This window comes from Melanerpes formicivorus, unplaced genomic scaffold (genome assembly GCF_026170545.1).
Source record: "Melanerpes formicivorus ecotype bairdi unplaced genomic scaffold, bMelFor1.0.p_v2 SCAF_48, whole genome shotgun sequence".
In the NCBI taxonomy this organism is placed as follows: domain Eukaryota; kingdom Metazoa; phylum Chordata; class Aves; order Piciformes; family Picidae; genus Melanerpes; species Melanerpes formicivorus.
The window spans coordinates 2,013,687-2,034,837 of NW_027142400.1; the positions used below are offsets into that span (position 1 = coordinate 2,013,687).

Below are 21,151 nucleotides of genomic sequence, written 5' to 3' on the forward strand. Positions count from 1 at the left end.
TTTAGACCAGAGACATTATCAGAGATTCTCTTATGTTTAAAGGACAAGAACATCATGTAGCCTGAAGATGTAAGTATTTTCTAAGGGTTAACGGAAATACTGTCATATAGAATATAACCATTAGGTACTACAATTTATCCCTTTCAGCAACTAATTAACTCTAACAAAAGGCAGTTTATTCATTCTGCAATACTGGTTGACTTCCTCCTTCGAGTATTTGGATTGTTAGACATGTCCAAGCCAGAATGCCTAGATTGCCAGCTATTCCAATAATCTCCTCCAGTAGCCAGATACTCCACCCAAAAACTGAGTACAGAATGTAGAAAATAGGGGGATCCTGTATCTACTGCATGTTCCCTGCTTGGAAGGAAACATAAATTATGGACCCAAAATGAATAATGCATTGCCAAGGCCTACAATCTTAAAAGACTGTGGAGGCACATACCATCTAATATTAGTAATTAGTGAAACATTGTTCCCTTTGCAACAGAAGACTCCTGGCAAACAGAACTGTCTATGAATTCTTAAGACAGTAGAGTGGAGTTTAATTCTGGAAATTAAAATGAAGGAATGATTAGACAGCAAATTCTCAACAAGTATTGCATGTCCTAAAGGAGACAGTGCTCTGTAGCTAAGAAAATTGCCATTGTTGAACAGGTAATACAATAGAATGGAAACTCATCTGCCATACCAAGAACCATTTGGAATGATGTGATGTATAAGAGACTATCTGGCTTCAGTTAAAAAGAGAGAAGAAAGTTATTAGGACACAAAAACACAGAGAACAAACCTATCAAGAAGTTAGAATCTGTGTCTAGAAAACAACACCAAATAGTTCAGCAGCCAGCACTGCACTTATGTTGAGAAATAAGTGAGCCTGCTTGGACTGATGAGAAAGGAGACTGATCCACATAAGCCAGTTCTAGAATAGAATAGAATAGAATAGAATAGAATAGAATAGAATAGAATAGAATAGAATAGAATAGAATAGAATAGAATAGAATAGAATAGAATAGAATAGGCAATCACTCTTTCTATGAAGAACTTCTTCCTAACATCCAGCCTAAACCTCCCCTGGTGCAGATTGAGACTATGTCCTCTTGTTCTGGTGCTGGTTGCCTGGGAGAAGAGACCAACTCCCACCCGGCTACAACCTCCCTTCAGGTAGTTGTAGAGAGCAAGAAGGTCTCCTCTGAGCCTCCTCTTCTCCAGGCTAAGCAACTCCAGTTCCCTCAGCCTCTCCTCATAGGGCTTGTGCTCCAAACCCCTTTCCAGCTTTGTTGCCCTTCTCTGGACACATTCCAGCAAGTCAACATCTTTCCCAAACTGAGGGGCCCAGAACTGGACACAGGACTCAAAGTGTGGCCTAACCAGTGCTGAGTACTGGGACAAAATGACCTCCCTGTTCCTGCTGGCCACACTATTCCTGATACAGGCCAGGATGCCATTGGCCTTCTTTGCCACCGGCGCACACTGCTGACTCATGTTCAGCCTACTGTCAACTAGTACCCCCAGGTCCCTTTCTGCCTGGCTGTTCTCCAGCCACTCTGACCCCAGCCTGTAGCACTGCATGGGGTTGTTGTGGCCAATGTGTAGAACTCGGCACTTAGATGTGTTAAATCTCATGCCATTGGTCTCTGCCCATCTGTTCATCCTGTCAAGGTCCCTCTACAGTGCTCTCCCACCCTCTAACAGATCAACACCCACTCCCAGCTTGGTGTCATCTGCAAACTTACTGATGATGGACTCAATACCCTCATCCAGATCATTGATAAAGATATTAACGAGCATGAGGCCCAGCACTGATCTCTGGGGGACACCACCAGTGACTGGCTGCCAGCTGGATGTGGCACCATTCACCACCACTCTGAGCTCCGCCCTCCAGCCAGTTCCTAACCCAGCACAGAGTGCTGCTGTCCAAGCCACAGGCTGACAGCTTGACCAGGAGTTTGCTATGGGGGATGGTATCACAGGCTTTGCTGAAGTCCACATAGACTACATCCACAGCCTTTCCCACATCCACCAGGCGGGTAACCTGATCATAGAAGAAGCTATTCTTGGAGTACAACATACACACACCATTCGGTACTTACACTGACAGCTTATACTCCCTGGCATGGGCTCTTCTTTTAATGAAAATATATTTTCTCACCATTTCTTTTAGCAGAATGCTTTAGATCCCTGAGTCTCAGGGGAGGTGCTGGAGCATGTCCAGAGAAGGACCACAAGGATGATTACAGGGCTGGAGCACCTCTCATATGAGGACAGACTGAGGGCGTTGGGGCTATTCAGTCTGGAGAAGAGAAGGCTCTGAGAAGACCTAATTGTGACCTTCCCGTATCTTAAGGGGGCCTACAAGAAAGCTGTTGAGGGACTTTTTAGGGAGTCAGGTAGCGATAGGACTAGGGGGAATGGGGCAAAAAAAGAAATGGGTAGATAAAGATTGGATGTTAGGAAGAAGTTCTTCACCATTAGGGTGGTGAGGCACTGGAATGGGTTACCCAGGGAGGTGGTGGAGGCCCCATCCCTGTAGGTTTTTAAGGCCAGGCTGGATGTGGCTCTGGGCAATCTGATCAAGTGTGAGGTGTCCCTGCCCAAGGCAGGGGGGTTGCAACTGGATGATCCTTGAGGTCCCTTCCAACCCTAACAATTCTATGATTCTATGATTCTAACACTCCTGCTGCCAGGGGTAAGTGAGGAGATTTTAAGCATGCAGGCAGGACAATGTGTATACTACTTACAGTAGTAGCCTTAATGATCTAAATGATTAAAGAAGTAGAGCCACCAGAGCAGAAACATTCAGGAAGCAATAGCAAATGAGTCAATGTGGACACTGTCCTACTGTGCACTCTGAATGTTGTCAAAGCTGACACAGCTGCATAACAAACTGAGACAAGTGTGTGTGAGCTTCTAGCGTTTTCCCCACAGACTGTACAGAGTAAATCCCTAGGGTGTCCGACATCCCTGGTGATACTATGAATATGTCACCTGTATGATTAGCCTATGTACTTACTCAGGTAGCACAAGAAATTTTGTCTCTGGTGGCATGGTCAGAAGAACATGAAAAGACAAAAGCCTTCTTATTTGAGAAGTAAACTTTGCACAGAGTTTGAATCCTGAACAACCATCATAATTATTGAGAAACATGTCCCTCATTGAAAAAACCAAGGTATGTAGGCTTGATAACAGGACACAAACTTCACTTGTTCTGCACAAGTGAAATGAGTACCTTTGGACTAAATACTCAATACAGGAGAAGTAAAAGGCAGTATATTAATTGCAAAAGATCTGCAAAGCATTTCTTTCCAACTAAAGAACCTCCTCATATGGCATGTGCTGAGCAGCAAGGAATGGAACCACAGCACCCACCCCACACTACCCAATATTGCAAAGTCAAAACTTTAGATCTTGAATGTCTGGGCCATAGCAAACCCATCATAACACCTAACATGGATCCATTTCAAGAACTTGTAGTTCAGGGACAGATACTGGTTAAGACCAGAGTGTGTATCAAGGACTAAGATTTTTTTCTCCGGCAACAATAGCATCTGAGGTAGAGAGTATAACCTTTAAAAAGGTTGATTAGGCAGTAAATGGAAACAGCAGTGCTAAATATGAAAGGCATTTTTAAGGGCCTGTTTCTCCAAATAAATAAAGATTTAGGGCAGATGCCAGACTTAGCGGGGAGAAAAGAAAAGTGTGGACTGTTCCTCATCAAAAAGATTATTGGATAATAGGGAAATACCAGGAGAAAAGCTTCAATTACTGCAGCTGATTCTTCTTCCCACAAGGTAAACTGCACGTCTGTTCTTTCTGTAAGCCACAATCAACATACCATACCTAAAATACTAAATTGTTCACAGGAATAATTACACATTTATTATTGCACACAATATTGCCCTTAAAACTATGTTATGTCAATGCACATTGGGAATTCACCACAGTGCTCAGAATGTAAACAGTGCTAAAGTTCTTATTGCACATAAAACCCCATCCCAGATAACTTTTTCCATATAGCCAGGTGCACATTGGTGTCCTAGGCCCTGGTCCTACAGGCTGGGGTCAGAGTGGCTGGAGAGCAGCCAAACAGAAAGGGACCTGGGGGTACTGATTGATAGTAGGCTGAACATGAGCCAGCAGTGTGCACCGGTGGCAAAGAAGGCCAATGGCATTCTGGCATGTATCAAGAACAGTGTGGCCAGCAGGAGCAGGGAAGTCATTGTGCCCCTGTACTCAGCACTGGTTAGGCCACACCTTGAGTACTGTGTCCAGTTCTGGGCCCCTCAATTTAAGAATGACATTGAGACACTTGAACGTGTCCAGAGAAGGGCAACGAGGCTGGTGAGAGGCCTCGAGCACAAGCCCTATGAGGAGAGGCTGAGGGAGCTGGGGTTGTTTAGCCTGGAGAAGAAAGGCTCAGGGGAGACCTTATTGCTGTCTACAACTACCTCGAGGGTGGTTGTAGCCAGGAGAGGGTTGGTCTCTTCTCCCAGGCAACCAGCACCAGAACAAGAGGACACAGTCTCAAGCTGCACCAGGGGAAGTTTATGCTCAAGGTGAGAAGTTCTTCACAGAGGAAGTTGTTAGCCATTGGAATGGGCTGCCCAGGGAGGTGGTGGAGTCACCATCCCTGGAGACGTTCAAGAGGGGATTAGATGTGGCACTTGGTGCCATGGTTTAGTAGTCATGAGGTCTTGGGTGACAGGTTGGACTTAATGATCTTTGAGGTCTCTTCCAACCTTATTGATTCTATGATTCTATGATTCTAAGGTCAAAGCAGGAATTCCCATTCATTTCAATAATGCAGGATCTAATTCTAATTGTTGGACTCTTGAAGGTCTTTTCCTGCCTTGATGATTCTGTGTAACACTAGTCAAGAGACTGTCATATTTTCAGGCAGATATTTAGTCAAAGAGCATTTGCTTAATGACAGTGTTTTTGCAAAAATCCTGTGTGAGCATAATAAAGGGTTAAGAAAGATTTTAAATCAAAAACTTATCAGGTCTTCCCGCTTTTATCCCTATTCAAATCATATCTCCTCAAAAAAATAGTGAATTACTTCGACAGCTGCAGCTGGTACAGAATGCATTTGGAATAACCATTAATTTCTACAGCTTCAAGAGCAGCATGCTTTGGCTTTAAAAAATGGTGTCTCAAATGCTATTAATCTCTTTGTCAAATAAGTGCTTTATACCTTGTGTGAAAAAAATTAGTAAAATGCTGTGGTAGTGAGAAAGCAGGAAATTAAACAGTTTGGGATTTAACAAAGGACTGAAAAAAACCATAAGCTTACATTTGATCTGACCAAAAAAGTAGAATGATCAATTAACTGCCTACATGATCTTAAAAGTTTGATGCACACTAATTGCCTTAATTACTTAAATTAAAACTAACAGCATATGGACAGACTAGGAAGAAGTATTATTGGTGATAAAAATCACTCAGGATGGACAAATCTAAAACTTGCTGCAAGGATTTGCAGAAGAATTATACTGCACTGAGAAACAGGAAATAAAATTCATTAACTACAAAGACAGTATCTCTGACTCTGGAATTTCCTGAACTGTAAACTGCTGGAGCTGGGGAGAATGTCCTGACAAAGTAACAATACATCATTGCCCTGTTCTAATGTTGGTTTTTTCCAACAGCATTTTATTTCAGCCACTCTTGGCGACAGGAAACTGGCCTAGAGTAACCTTTGGTCTAACCTAATATAATGATGTTAATGTTCTTAAAATGGATAATGAGTATAAAATCAATAAAAGCAGCATAACACACAAGGTGACAACATATAACAATATGACTCAAAAAGGCAAACACCACAGACAATATAAACCTACCATGCTCCCATCGTTCACAAAGGAAGCAGTTCGGATATCCCATCTCAGGGGAAAAACAAACAAACAAAAAACCTGTAAAACTGAAATTTTAGTTTCTATAAACTACAGCTTCTATGAAACTATAGAGCATAAAAGATAAATAGATGTATGCAACAGCTTCACAAAAGAGACACAAAACACGCTAAGGTGATTCACTTCAAAAAAACAACCCAGAAGACTGAAGCAGATGACTAATGTCAATGTTGAGATGACTAACATTATCAAGGTAATTACGACAGTTAACAAACACCATACAAAGTCTCACATAGCAGGTGAGAGGCAATATTAAGACAGATGAACATTTGTTTTCATTTAATGTGGATGATCTTATATACTAAATGACATGAAGTAAATGAGGTCAAGAACTTACATGCAAATATTCATATGGTTATAGTAAAAATAGAGTAGCTGTTCACAGGATACAGGACCAGATGGAATTCTCCTATTCAGAGGAATATAAAATGCAAGACTTTGGAGCTCTGATTTTTCACAATTTCTGAATAGTTTTCATTTCATAGAGACACATACTGCTCCAGCCAATGCATTTACAAGGTCTTGGTTATTGTTCCGTATTATTAATATTTCTCAAACTTACTTCCCAGAACTGTTTCTTTAAAAATGTACTACTTGTCATGCCCCACTGCCCAAGCATACCCATATTTTGCCTTTTTTTTTTGAACTCCAAAAAGACTTAGGCACACTGAGTAAACAGATTTAATAAGCTGAGCTCAATCATGACTTCTTCAGTTACATTTGTGGCAGAAAATGCCTTTCTGAGTTTCTATTTCAGTAAAATTCACTTAATACAACCAAGCTGAGTAGGCTTTGATCCACAAAGTTAAAATACATGGAGAAAGAATAATGCTGGGAAAATACTCTCTTGGCAAATAAAAGCTGGAGCAAACTAATCCCATCAATTTCCCACCTTTAAGAGTTCAAAGCTTGCCGTCATTATTAATACTTAAATAGTTATTAACATTTGTATAAATGTAATTAGAAAAGGTCTTTGGACTTGCCAGTAGGATCGGAAGCTATTGGAACTTTTATCATATGAGCAAGATCAAAACCAAAGCGAATCTTTTTTTTTTCTCTTTTGCATTAAGCACCTTTCATAGATCAAGCATCTGACTATGGTCTTAACTTAAAGCACTTGGCTATAAACCAAGGACAAGTTCAAATAAGGTTCTTCAATTCCTCACACAAGCACATGCACACATTCTTTTAATCCACTCTTCTTGCATGCAGAAGTCAACAAGAGATAAAGGCACCTCAAAACACATTCAACACTTTGTAGGATGTGGCTCTTAGCAGAACAGAATAGTTGTACATACAGCAGTTCTGTAAATTTTATGGTGGCAAGAAATTAGAATATTCAGTAGGCTTCTGGACATCATTTATGGATCAAATCAATCATTAGTGCCTGGAAGTTGCATTCCTGAATGCATGAACTTTTTGGAAGATTGTCAGCAACTTGTTTGTGAGCCTACAAAGTGTTGTGGAACCACATGTTAACACCTAAGCTAGACAATGTTAGTTCAAATGTTTTGGACTTTATTCCTGACTACTATGATATACTGCAGTAAATCATAGCGTATTTAACCATATTAACATTTTGCTTATTAATTAATTAAAATGTATGTTATGAAAGTAGCAATCAATAAATTTCCCACAAAGTTTTAGAAGAGTCAGGTTAGGCGACTGTCCAGTTGGAATATGAATTATGGAAATAGGAGTGCAGAAGGATTTTTCATGATTGGCTTGCCAACAAAAAACTTTATAATATCAAGGAGTAAAGTAAAAGGAAGAAAAAGTCTTCCTCCTTTTGAGAGACACTGGTTATTTAAAATTTCAGGGTGTTTTTTTTCTTTCTACATGAATATCACCACTTTGTGCCCTATTGTATCTCACTGACATCACTGAGGAATTCAAGCAATGAAGAGGCAACCGTGGAACGAAAGAAATACTGTGCATTTACATAGCCTTGCAATTATATTAAACTGATTAAAAGTAATTAATGCAAATTTTAAACAGTCACAGAAATATTAAGGGAAATTAAAAAATCAGCATTCATTGGAAGAAAAGCAGAAAACCTGATTCTTCATTGGCTGACAGGTTGTACATATTAAAAATTCAGAAAAATAACAAACAAGGAATGAAAGGGTAAAGAAACCACAGGTAAGAGCCCTATCCTCTCGGACTCCTTATTCAGGTGTGTTTTGGGTTTTTGTTTTTGTTGATAAAAATGAATGGCACAGACCTCTTATAAAACACCTGCTTTAATAAATCAGCTACTTTAAGACACTTCTGGGGTCACATTTTGTGATCCAGCCTGATCTCGCTACATTGCTTGAATATCAAAAAGAAAAAAGACTGGATATCTCTGTCTAGATAGAATTCCCTGATCACAAAAATCAATCCTAGCTGCCTAGAGCACATTATAACCAATTCCTGTAGTCTAAGTAACTAGACGATCTTTAAAGTTACTTCCTACACAAATCACTCTATGATTCTACAAATTGGGAAGCAAGCATGGAACATGGGCAAAACAATTCCAGCTGGTGGACTGAGCAGCATGTGGATTATAATTATGCTAAGCGGTCCTCTTTTTGTAATGTTGCAAGAACTGATGTAAAAGTGAATTTAGAATCTGAATCTCCCTGCTGGTCCTTTATTTTCCTTTGCCACAAAAACCAGTCCATTATCATTATATGTCGTGAATCATCATTTCAATGGTTTTATTGTACAATTCTTGCACAGGCAGTGCTCACAAAGACATTTGCTTATTTACAGCAGTAAAGCCTAGATGCCTAAAATCCTCATGTTGGCCCCTATCCAGGCATCCCCTACTATAAATAATTGCTGAGTTGCAATTCCAGTGGGGTTCTTTTGTACAACTCTTGCAAGCATTATTAAATAAATACAAATGATGTTGTTTCTATAAGTAACAAGAACACTGTTCTACAAACCTCAGGATTTTTTCAGAATTATTCTTTTAAACCTATTAATGATAATTAAAAATCAGCTTGTGCAAGGACAGCCACATCAGGGACTAGTCAGGAATATGGAAAAAGCAGAGTACTGTGACTAATATTGTTAATGCCTCTTTACACGAGATTATAGAGTCACATTCTCAAATCCGGAGGGAATTTGGCTTAGTATCTCACCCTGTTTAATACTTTTAAAGAACAGAATGTAATATGCTAAAAACATTTATTTGGCAAGAAAATTGTCTGAGACAATTCTGAGGGTAAAATAATTTCACAGTAGGGGGTCCAGGCATTGGGAAAAGTTTGGGAGGTGACAAAGAAACTGAAGAGTGTTGTGATTAACAGACAAGATGACATCACAGGGTTTGTTCTCCACTCCTCAAAAGAAATGTGATCAGTAACAAACTCACTGCACGACATATTACTCAAAGTATCTACTTATTTCTTTCGAGTAGCACATTACTTAGAAAATAATATTATAAACAATAGACAGGTGAATAATCTTAGACTGTAGATTCCCGTGGGGGTTTTACAATCTGATGTAAAAAAAAAAAACCAAACAAAAACCAAAAACAAACAAACAAAAACTTAATTAAATATAATTGAAATTGAAATTGACTGATATTTCTAACTCCTGCACACAGAAGTTTGTATGTTCAACCTGTAAAGAAAAATGTAGAATGACTGGGTTTTTTTAAAGATAAGTCAATGAAGAAGGTATTCTGTCCTGGAAAGAGCAGAGACTGACATAATTATTCAGAAAATTTAAGAATTTGTATTACTTTAGACTATTATAACACTACAGCACTATTTCATTTAGGCAAAAATGCTTATTATTCTTAAAGATCTTAGTCCTGTCATATTCTGTTACCAGTAATTTTTGTACCACTGTTTCCCAGGAGAAAGCTGCTCCAATAAAGAAAAAGGCACACCCTGTAAAAGCTGTGTGATGATTCTGAGAGTGCTTTTGTCATACAATATTTTGACCAAACATTTACAGCTCTTTCTTAATGTAAGTTTGGGGTTTGTTTTTTTTGTAATCACATCTGATCTGTTGACTTAAATATAAAAACAGGATCTCTCATCCTGGACCAATCTACTGCTCATTTTAGTACCATGTCCTTCCACCTGCAGTCAGCAAAATTCTATTTCAGAGAAGGACAGTAAAGAAATATGCACCTAGATATTGTGTCACTTACAACTTGAAGAAAAAATTCTCCCCTCATCTCTAAAGGTTCTCAGTTTAAAACACAAAGCATGACATTTAATAGATCTTTAGCTTGGGCAGTAATACACAGAAGAGTGAGTTGATACTGAAAGGTTTAGGTCAAATCTAACATGAGAGTAAGTGAAATAAGTGAACATAGATATTCATATTCATTGTCATAGCTCTGCCACATACCATTGATTTGTTTTCTCTAACTTGAGAAGTCAGGACCCTTTTTTAAGATCAATTGCTTCCAGATGTATGGGATAGTGTCAGTGGAGAGAAAGAGAAGGCTTAATTCCCGCTGGCATAATTGAAATTGTAGCGAAAAGCAGCCTCCACAAATCAAAATCAATCTCTTCAGTGTATTTGTTTCTTCTCTCCTCTGTTACACACTGAATTTTTCTTTCTTTTTTTTTTTTTTCAATCACCAGAAAAACTGAGACATTTTGCCTGTGTAATTTCTTTGCTGATGTAATAGGACTCTGCTGCCTTACTTAGAGCAAGGAAGGTGATATCCTTATTCTCACCGAATATCATCTGCCCTAATGAATTTACTTTAGTGACGCCTTTGTAAAGTGACATATTTACCAAATGAAAGATCACTGCATTCTAATCACTGCATACAGCATGCCGTAACAGGGGCCAGTTCACGGTTATTAACAGAAATGGAGTATGACTCTGCTAGACTGCAAATTCACATTCATTAGTATGCAATTATTATTTGCATGACATTTTATAGCTCTTTGGTAACTGGTGAGAAATACATTTGGTTATTTTATTTCTACTGTTTCTTTACAGATTTCTGTCAGAAAAGAACACTCAGCCACTATTGTACTCTTTTTGTGCACATCAGCAGGCAGCCCAAATTTTAAATGAGTGCATAAAATGAACCATGTTGTAGGTCAGCAGAGAAGGAAATTATCCAAGGAACCTTGGCTATTCTTCCTGTGTTATTTGTCTGGCTTATTCAGTTCTGCAAAGCTAGTAGTCAAGACCCATTTGAAAACATGATAATAGATATGAAAGTCTCTGTTTATTACATAGCTCTTCTGAAGTCTATTCTACACTTCAGTGGATAACAGAGAAAAATATTGCACTGGAATCCCAATGGATAAACAATTAGACCACAATATTTCAGAGCCAAACATAATGTACACAAATGTTTCAGGACTAACTCATAAAGTCAAATATTTGTATTTAAGATAACATTCGTGCAATTATTAACATGTGAAACTGCAAATTATATTTAATATTTCTTTTATTTTATGGCTCACTACACAAACACAGTTGGGGTTTTTTAAGAAAATTTTTAAAGGATTCTTTCTCAACGCAAAATATGTACAAAGAAAAGATAACATATTGCAAAACCCACTGATAGAATCATCAAGTGAGTATGCATTTTTTCATAACATAATATCAAATTGATTTGGTTTCAGTCAACAGGAACACTAAAACTTGTAATACAAAATTCCATCTTCTTATATGCTTAAGCTATGAATTCTAAATATATGGAATATAGAAACATGGAGTTCAAGAGAATCAGGCAAGTGGGTGAAGGAACAGGAGACAGATTCATCTGGTGATACTGACATATTGAAGAGAATGTGGAGCTAAGATCAAAGTTTTTTCACTCCTTCTATGTCCATGACTTATTTTAATAAAGCTTAAGAGATAAAGAGAATAATTTTTATCACCTATGATATAGGGCCTCTCTTCAGGCAAACAGATCGCAGCCTGTCATACATACAGCTCCCTTTTACAGATCCTCACAAGCATACTATTTTTCTCTGACATTACTTTTCATTTCTGCACAACAGACACAACAGAAGCAGAAATTCTGAGACCTCTGCATTTTCCATTGACAACAGTTAACTTTCAGAGAAGAACTAGAGAAAAAGAACAATTCAGTCTTCATTCAAACACTGGTAACAAACACTGCCAACAAAATCACCAGTTGGAGTTTCCCATAGTTAGCCAATCTGAGATATAAACTTCTAGCTATATTTTTGGGGGACTGGACACATATAGTTAATTCATTAAATAGTACTCTATGATCTGCCATATACAATATTCTGTCACTAGCAATGTGAACTGGAATTAAACTGAAGAATCAGAAGCAAAGGACTCCATAACTCACCACAAGCCCCTGAATAACATATTCCAGGTGTAATAACATCTGTACTCTTCACATGACATTTGTAAAATATCACTGTTCATCACATAGTTACATCTGACCCTTACTGGGGCCCCATTTTAATACTAATAGTTTTTATTGACACTAAAAATAGTTGATGTCTCATTTGTGAGAATTGTTTCTTGAATATTTATTGTTCTGTGGCAACAATTTTGTTCTCACAGATTTTATATTTTCACACTGCACTTTATATCAATAAGGCCAACACTACTTAAGGGGACTGCACAACAAAGACAACAAGACAATGACTTCTCTCTGTGCACATGAACTGTGCAGATCAAGTAGCTCCTCAGTCCAAGAGTGGATCTCAGAGGGAGAAAAAATTAAAAAATGGTAATGCAAATATTTTGCAATACAAATTGAATTTCAGGGGGAAAATATAATTAATTTTTATGGGTTTACGTTTGCTCTTGGTTTTAACAATAATTTGCACAAAAATTAAGAAAATATTTACCTTGAATTCTTTCTACACGTATCAGAAAAACAACTTGACACAACAGGAACAAATACACGTGTGAAGTAAAGTAAGTTTATAAAGCACTCATTTTATCATATGTACCAATGTCAGTATAGCCTCTTTGGTATCCACCAGTTATATTTTATGGTGTATTAATTGGTAACATTTAGAAGGTACAATCCTATCTCCTACAATGGAGATGAAAGCAGGAAATTAAGGCATTAAGATAGCTATGCTGTCCCCTAACTGGACCAAATACGCAAGTGAGCTGCCTTATGGCAGTTTCAGGCTATGCCTTTAAAACTTAGCCGCGGATTTGGAGCAGAAAAGTAGAAAATATAAATAAATCAATATTGGGTGTAAAAAGGAAAACAAAAGATTATTCTAAACAAATTTATTGGACAAAATGTGGAATAGGAGCAGCTGTACTATAACAATCTTTCATATTTCACTTCCATTCCCATTCCCTTTCTCTTCTCTGGCTTGGCTGTTCTGCTTCACTTGGGAGATAATAACGCTTCTGGCTGGCCTTGAAGATAAGAACTAACATTTCTTCCTCTCAACTCCTCTCTTTTCTCTTTGGTACAAAGGGGAGGGGAGAGGAGGTTTGGGGGGGCAGTGGAGCAGCTTCCCTGGCCTCTGGGGGAACCAGAGGGGAGCCAGGGGGGCTCTGTGTTATTTGCCAATTGTAAACATCTGTATAATATTGTAAATACTGTATATTTTGTACATATTCATTGCATTTCATTGTAGAGTGAAGTTTCTGCTTGTAAATACAGCTTTCATTTGATTCTAACCAAGTTAGTCATGCTGATTTAAAGTTGATGGGAAACTTCAATGCACCACATTACATGGTTATATGCCAAACGGTCTTTGAAAGTAAAATCAGAATAAAAATATCAATAATATCACTTACAGAAATCACTCCATACTAGAACCTAGAGATGTGTCTTTAACTGGGTCTTCTCTGTTTCCTGCTTCCACTTTGCCTCAGATTTATATGGGTCATGACCTCTTAATTTTCAAAATACCCTATGAAATATATAGATTAAATTTCTACAAAATGCATCAGAACAGTATTAAAAAAAACCACAAACACCAAAAGAAATACCATCAAAAAAGATGACTGTTGCAGGATTTTATTACACACACAGATAAATTCTCAAAATTCCAGACAAGGAACATTTGTAAACAACAAGTAAGAAATTATTTAAATTTTGGTAACATCTATCTTCACAGTAAGCAAATACCCTTTCAGTCCACACTGGTCTTTCAAGAGGGTAAGTTTGAAAAAGTGATACATTGGAATCTCAGAGTTTATTCTCTTACATAAAATTTTGCTTTTCCTTATTTTCCCTTAAGCTTTCCCTTAACATTTCAAACTGAAAAATGAAATTAAGAATATTTTATGTTCTTGTAGATACCAGTGTCTAGAGACACTCTCACCACAAGTGTTAGAGTTTAGAATAACTTTATTAGAATAGAATAAACCAAACCAGGTTGGAAGAGACCTTCAAGATCATCGTGTCCAACCCATCAACCAATCCAACCCACCCAAACAGCTAACCCATGGCACCAAGCACCCCGTCAAGTCTCCTTCTGAACACCTTCAATGACAGCGACTCCACCACCTCCCCGGGCAACCCATTCCATAGCGCAATCACTCTTTCTGTATAGAACTTCTTCCTAACATCCAACCTGAACCTCCCCTGGCGCAGCCTGAGACTGTGTCCTCTTGTTCTGGTACTGGGTGCCTGGGAGAAGAGACCATCATCAGCCTGTCTACAACCTCCCTTCAGGTAGTTGTAGAGAGTGATAAGGTCACCCCTGAGTCTCCTCTTCTCCAGGCTAAGCAGCCCCAGCTCCCTCAGCCTCTCCTCATAGGGCTTGTGTTCCAAACCCCTCACCAACTTTGTTGCTCTTCTCTGGACTCGTTCCAGCAAGTCAACATCCTTCCTAAACTGAGGGGCCCAGAACTGGACACAGTACTCGAGGTGTGGCCTAACCAGTGCAGTGTACAGGGGCAGAATGACCTCCCTGCTCCTGCTGGCCACAGTGTTCTTGATGCAGGCCAGGATGCCATTGGCCCTCTTGGCTGAGTTTAGTGCCAGAGTTCAAGAATAGACTAAAAATGAAGTCGTAATCCTACCATTAAACAACTTATATATAAGAAAACTACCATCACAGCAGAATACAACTACAGAACTTTTATAGTCAGTGAAATCACAGGAAATCATATATATACTCTGTATTATAGTCACATAAAAATACCCATAGTGCACTTGATGTTGATGGTTGACACATATATTGTCATCATATTGTATGCAGCATTTGGTTAATCATCATATAAAAGAAAACGGAATCTATCAATAATAAAGTGGCCAGCAGGCCATCTTCTAAACACACCTAAACCAACTCACCCTGTAGACTGAGACTTGTGTTAACACACAACGCCACTAGAGGACAGTATTGTCATATTACTGTGCACCCCTATTAAGTACACGAAGTACATGAAATTACTATAAAGTTCAAGCTGTTTTCTAAAGCCAGCAAATTAAAAAGAAGTTCATATTTCAGTTAAGGAGGTGTTGGGTATTTTTATGCCTGACAAACCCTGAAACCATTTTTAAAATAAAAATTGCAGAAAAAAATTCACATGGCAGAATTTCTTGTTAGTGTGCACTCCGTAAAATACTTAGCATGCTATTTGTTTTCAAGTAAGTGACATGAGTTTACCTCAGGCTGCGTGCGCTACGTGGGAATCTCTTGGGAGGAGACAGTTTTGTGCAGTGGTCTGACATGAACAGATAACCGAACTTTATTGTGCTGGTGCTGGAAATACATGATCTGAGATGTCTGTGAAACATGATACAGATCATGATAACCTGAGCTGGTCTACCTACTCGGTGCTACATCTCTACTCTTGTTCTGTGTTCTCCCTTGCTCTATACTGACCCTTGCCAGCACATACTTTACTAATTTTTCTGCCATTTTAGTTTTCTAAACTGACTGATTATGATCAAGGAAGTGGTGTTCAAGATGACCTGCAAAAATATACTGTCCTAGCAATGTGCAGCATCAAAGTCACTTCAAATTAAACTGCTTTGTGTGTAGGAAAACTGCTTCTCTGCTTAAAAATCCACATTTTTCTTCTGTAGCTAATACAGCAATTAAATGGAAATAATTAAATTTTTATTGAGTTTAAAAATTAATTACAGAACTATTGACACCAACTATAGTATAGATCCTTTTGACAGTGTCATGTACTATAAAAATGGGCTACTATAAAAACTTTCCCAGAAAGTTCAACGTATACCTGGATGAAAAGCCCATGGGGCTCTGTGCTATTCAAGAGTCTTTGTTTTGGTTATTTTAGAATGTTCCCACTTCTTTGTAGTATTACAATAATTTCATTTGTTTGATGGAAAGTGGGGCGATTGGTGAATTACAGATATCAGATTTAAAAACTCATTCGCAGCCCTCTGAGAACTAGGAACCAGATCAAGCCACACTCAGGTATACTTGATTATGGCAGTAACAGGGAGTAAGAAACTTAGTCCTGTAATACATTGCTTATACATGCAATTGGGCGAACCAGAGTTCAATTAAAACATGCAGACAGAAGGTAGAAAAAAAAAACTTGCACAAGTGTGAGGAGCACGCTGTATCAAGCAAAAAGCCATAATAAAAGGCTGTCATCAAGAATAAGAAAGGCAAGGAGCAGAAACTGCCCAGTCACCCTCCCCCCACCCCAGGCTCTACCAGATAGAGCACCGCTGTAAGTTTCTCCATGTTTAGAATAAGAATTCTAAATTCTGGGGATAAAATCTAAATCTAGGTTTAGTCTGGTGACATTGGGGACATTCTTCACCAATAGAAGGCCAGAAGGTATTTAACACACTTGTTTTCAGCAACTGAGGTCTACAATGGAAGACAGTTAACTAATTTAGACCTATGCTTGACACATGGAACATTACACTGTTTAGAACAGAGAGCATTTTCTCTTAATGCCTGTGTTCACAATGCATGTTTATATTGCTTACTTTACAACAATTAAATTAATGCACTTATTCAATTTTTTTTAATTGCTTTAATTTGAAAAGTCAAGAGCAATAGTTTATCCTGGAATACCTCTTTATGCATATTCCACCTTTCCTTCATATTTGAAATTCTTTTATGATCATAAACTGCTACAGGAGAAAAATCTCTGCTCATTCACGATTTTCCTGAATTCTGTACAGAGGAAATGGTATTGCAGCAGACTGATTCACCCCAGTTATTAGTAATGTAAAGAAACATTTTTAGGAAAAGGAATCTGAACTAGGCATATACAAAAGCTATTAAAAATTATTTTTAAAAGTGTGTCCAGCTGGTCTAGGGAGGCTCTTCTCCCCTTCTACTCTGCCCTGGTGAGACCACACATGGAATACTGTGTCCAGGTTTGGGCTCCCCAGTTCAAAAGAGACAGGGATCTGCTGGAGAGTCCAACAGAGAACTATGAGGGTGATTGTGGACTTGAACATCTCTCCTACAAAGAAAGACTAAGAGAATTTGGGCTGCTTAGCTTTGAGAAAAGAAGACTGAGAGGGGATCTTATGAAAGTCTATAAATATCTGAGGGGTGGGTGTCAAGATGAAGGTGACAGTCTCTTTTCAGTGGTGCTCAGTGATAGGAGAAGGAACAACTGGTACAAGCTAGAATACAGGAAGTTCAACCCCAACGTGAGGAGACACTTCTTTACAGTGAGGGTGACAGAGCACTAGAACAGGCTGCCCAGAGAGGTTGCAGAGTCCCCTTCTCTGGAGACTTTCAAAATAAGTCTGGATGCATTCCTGTGTGGCCTACCCTAGGTGATCCTGCTTTAGCCAGGGGGTTGGACTCTATGATATCTGGAGGTCCCTTCCAACTCCTGACATTCTGTGACTGGGATTTTTTAACTATTATTTTTTTAGCTACAAATACATACACTGAGCAAACTTTCTTTGTACTCTTGTGTTTTATTTTGGTTTTAAATGTACATTATTAAATGACTGTGAATAGGTAACTGCTGGCAGATGAACTTTACAGAAATAGCCAAGAGCTTTCATGAAAAGAAGTCCAAATGCACAGTTACTGAACTTTGATCTATGAAATATTTTTAACCAGCATTAAGTTGTCTTTTTTTTTTCCCATGGCTTTTGTTTGGGTAAAGAGACCTGAAACTGAATTTCAGTTCTGATGCATGATCACTCACACATTAACCAGAGGTAAAAGTTGAATTTAACATTTAATCAGAGAGTTGCAGAGCTATTAAGAAAAGCAAGAACCCAAATTACTTTCTCCCATACTTCACCTTTCAATCTCTTGGCTATTGTTACTGCTATCAAATCTACTCTGATCATCAGTGACTGCAGAAGACCTGGATTTTTTAAGTCTTTACAGTTTTAAAAGGCTGCAACCAGCTTTGAAATTTAGCAACTGTATGTATAACACAAAGAATAAACACAAGAACATTTCATATACCACCTTATTTCACACCTCACCTTTAATACAAAGCCTATATCTGAGGTTGAGTTTGACTATCACATATACTTACACCACTAAGTCAGTCAGGGTTTTGAAAAACACCCTTTTGAATGAGCTAGTTGTGTTGTAAAAATGTGACAACAGATGAAGCAATATTGACAGCACCAATGAGATGCAGTTAGTCTCACTCAAAGAATTACAGTAAGTATGACTGAAAGAAAAACCCCTCCTAAATCAGTTTAAGATCCATCTATACCTGCTTATCTGTAAGAGAACATAAAAGGCCTTTATGCAGGTCCTTGTCCTGAAGGTCAAACTTGGGGGGGGGGAGCATGAAATAGAGCAGTCAAACCAGCAGAGATATCAGCCAGCAGCAGATCTTCGGAGGCTCTGCAATTCATGCTGTCAGTTACCAAACTGGTATTACCATAGCTATAGCTCCTTGGTCCCTGAGTACCGCAGTAACACAACTTTGAAAGCACAAAGGCATGAAAACTGCAGAGATTTGTATCAGAGATGTCTTTGGGTGTTTTGGCGAGAGAGATACTACCTGACATTAGAAAAATAATTGTGGGTTAAAAATAACTTTTATTTTGTAAATGTCTTAGATCAAGCATTACATCTGCATGCCATTTTCTCCCAGGCATATAATTACTTTCCCAGCATATATAAACTGCCCTTCTAAGGAGAAAAAAAAATTAAAAAAATCAATACTTCAAAAGAGTAAGACTTTCAGGGACATTAAGGACTTAACAGCTAAGACTATCTTGTTCTGACTGCAGGCTTTAAGTCTGACAACTTTTCAGATCATATTGTGCAGCCATTCAAAAACAAAACAACTACCTCAAATGGTAAGAATATACGTTTTCGTTTTCAATTGCTGAAGTTCTAATGCAATAATTTTATTGTGCCTGGTGGAACTGTTTATTTTTTAAAAAAGCATTTAAACACTGTCCAAACCAAAAAAAAAAAATAGATATTTTTGGCCATCTTCCTGGCATTGACATTTCCACTGTCTTTGAAATAGCAGCACCGATTTGTGTCACAGCATTAAGCTCCCTAAATCCCAAAGATTGCCTTGCTCATTTCATAGTATTAAGTGATTTATATTATCAAGTACTAGATTAGCAGAGTTGTGTAAACTGTAATAAACTATGATACAAGTTACGATTTTTTTGCTCACACTCTCTCTTTGCAAAAGTATTTTGAAGCACTGTTTAAACATATTCATGAGGTATAGATTCTTATGCAAAATCTAAGCAACCTCATACTCATGGATCAATTTTAAGGTCACATCATAAGTTTCAGTTCTTTTTGTCACCCAAAATAGAAAATACCAAGCAACTTCCCATGGCTACCAAAGAGATGTTAGAGCTCAGAAGCTAAATGATACTGAGATAGCTCATGCTGGTAGAACTAACAGTAGCACAAAAGATGGAGCACAATCCATGGATAAATTATTAATGCCATTTTCTTCTCAAAACAGCAGATGGACACTGAATGGCTCAGGTGACTGGAAATGGATTACACAGCTTTTCATCTCAGTAACTGCTTCAGATCTGCCTCATGTTGATCGCGACTAACAGTTACTACTTGACAGGTATTCAATAGCCAATGTACTAACCAGTCTTACAAATGTGGTTAACAAAGCTGGTATGCCATTTTCAAACTCAGATCTGACTGGGCCAGAAGACTTTACTATCCTTTGATGTCTAAAAATTCAGCCCTTCAAAATAACTTTGAAACCCAGGTGCCAGTGGGACAACAGACTTAGTGGATATTACACTTTTTCAATTGTCAGTTTCCAGTATTGCCTATCAAGAATTTCTTCCAGTGGCCAAATTAGCTTTTAAATTAAAAAAAATATAAGAAAATCAACCTGAGACGAATGGCCAAAACTAATGTAATGAGACAGACTATTGTTTTCACAAAGCTTGGCATGAAGGACATGATGTACTCTTCTTTTGTATGCTCAAGGCACAAGAATTTCCAGTAGCAATATAAACATATAGTATGGATGCAAAGTAGGTGTATTGTCAAAAAAGCATTAATAAATTGATAAAAATCAAGTGACCGTAACTACCTTTTGCAGGAAGCCTAGGCTAGGCTGGCATGGTCAATGTTCTCCATGAATTTTTAATTTATTATAGGGTTTTTTTTCATATTTGCTGAATGGAACCACACTTATGTTTTCATGGAACCCATCTGCAATTAGCAGGGTTTCCAATGTGACTCAAAGGCCACCTATATCATCTGGAATCTGACAGCAAAATTGGTCATAACATAGAAGCATTTTTTCTTTGAAAATAAAAATACTACCAGGATACATTTGGAGTAAGCCTAGCAGTAGCCATCTGAGAAATAATTAATCAGTCATTTTCAAAGATAAGGTCAATATCATATGAGTATGTTTTTAATGAGAAGTTTTTTGAAAATGTGTCAGGCAAGAAAGGGAAACATACATGTAAAAGAGCTGCAGACATTTAGTGTAGGTCATAGAGTTGTTGAGTCAGAATTGTTGCAAACACAACTACATTACCTCCTCGAGAGTCATGGACAACATCTTCAAGTCTAACTTCTCTCATCTCAGTGCATAATAAGAAGACAGATGAAGACAGCTCTCTGATAGGTTAAATCCTGTAAGTTAAAGATAGTTGAACACTCAGTTTAAGTCTGTATCAATGTATAACCACACAAACCTATTACAATCATACTGAAATTGAATGATTGAATCTTACTTTGTATTTCATATTGTTATCATTATTACTAGAATAAGTATCACAGGCATTGTAGAAACAAATTGCAGTAATGATAGATGAAAGAGAAAAGATGTGAAAAAGAAATAGAAACACAGAGGCCAACTTGTCAAAATCTCACTGCAAATCAATGGCCAAATTAAGAATAGAATCGAGATCTTCC

The 21,151-nt window shown here is 38.0% G+C and overlaps 1 long non-coding RNA gene across 1 annotated transcript in view; it reads right to left on the reverse strand.

The window, feature by feature from the left end:
- LOC137452056 (uncharacterized) overlaps positions 1 to 21,151 on the reverse strand; it is a 50,486-nt gene that overhangs the window by 20,896 nt on the left and 8,439 nt on the right. The window contains exon 2 of the long non-coding RNA XR_010989954.1: positions 20,772 to 20,869. This is a non-coding gene — a long non-coding RNA (uncharacterized lncRNA). The remainder of the gene's footprint in view (positions 1 to 20,771; positions 20,870 to 21,151) is intronic.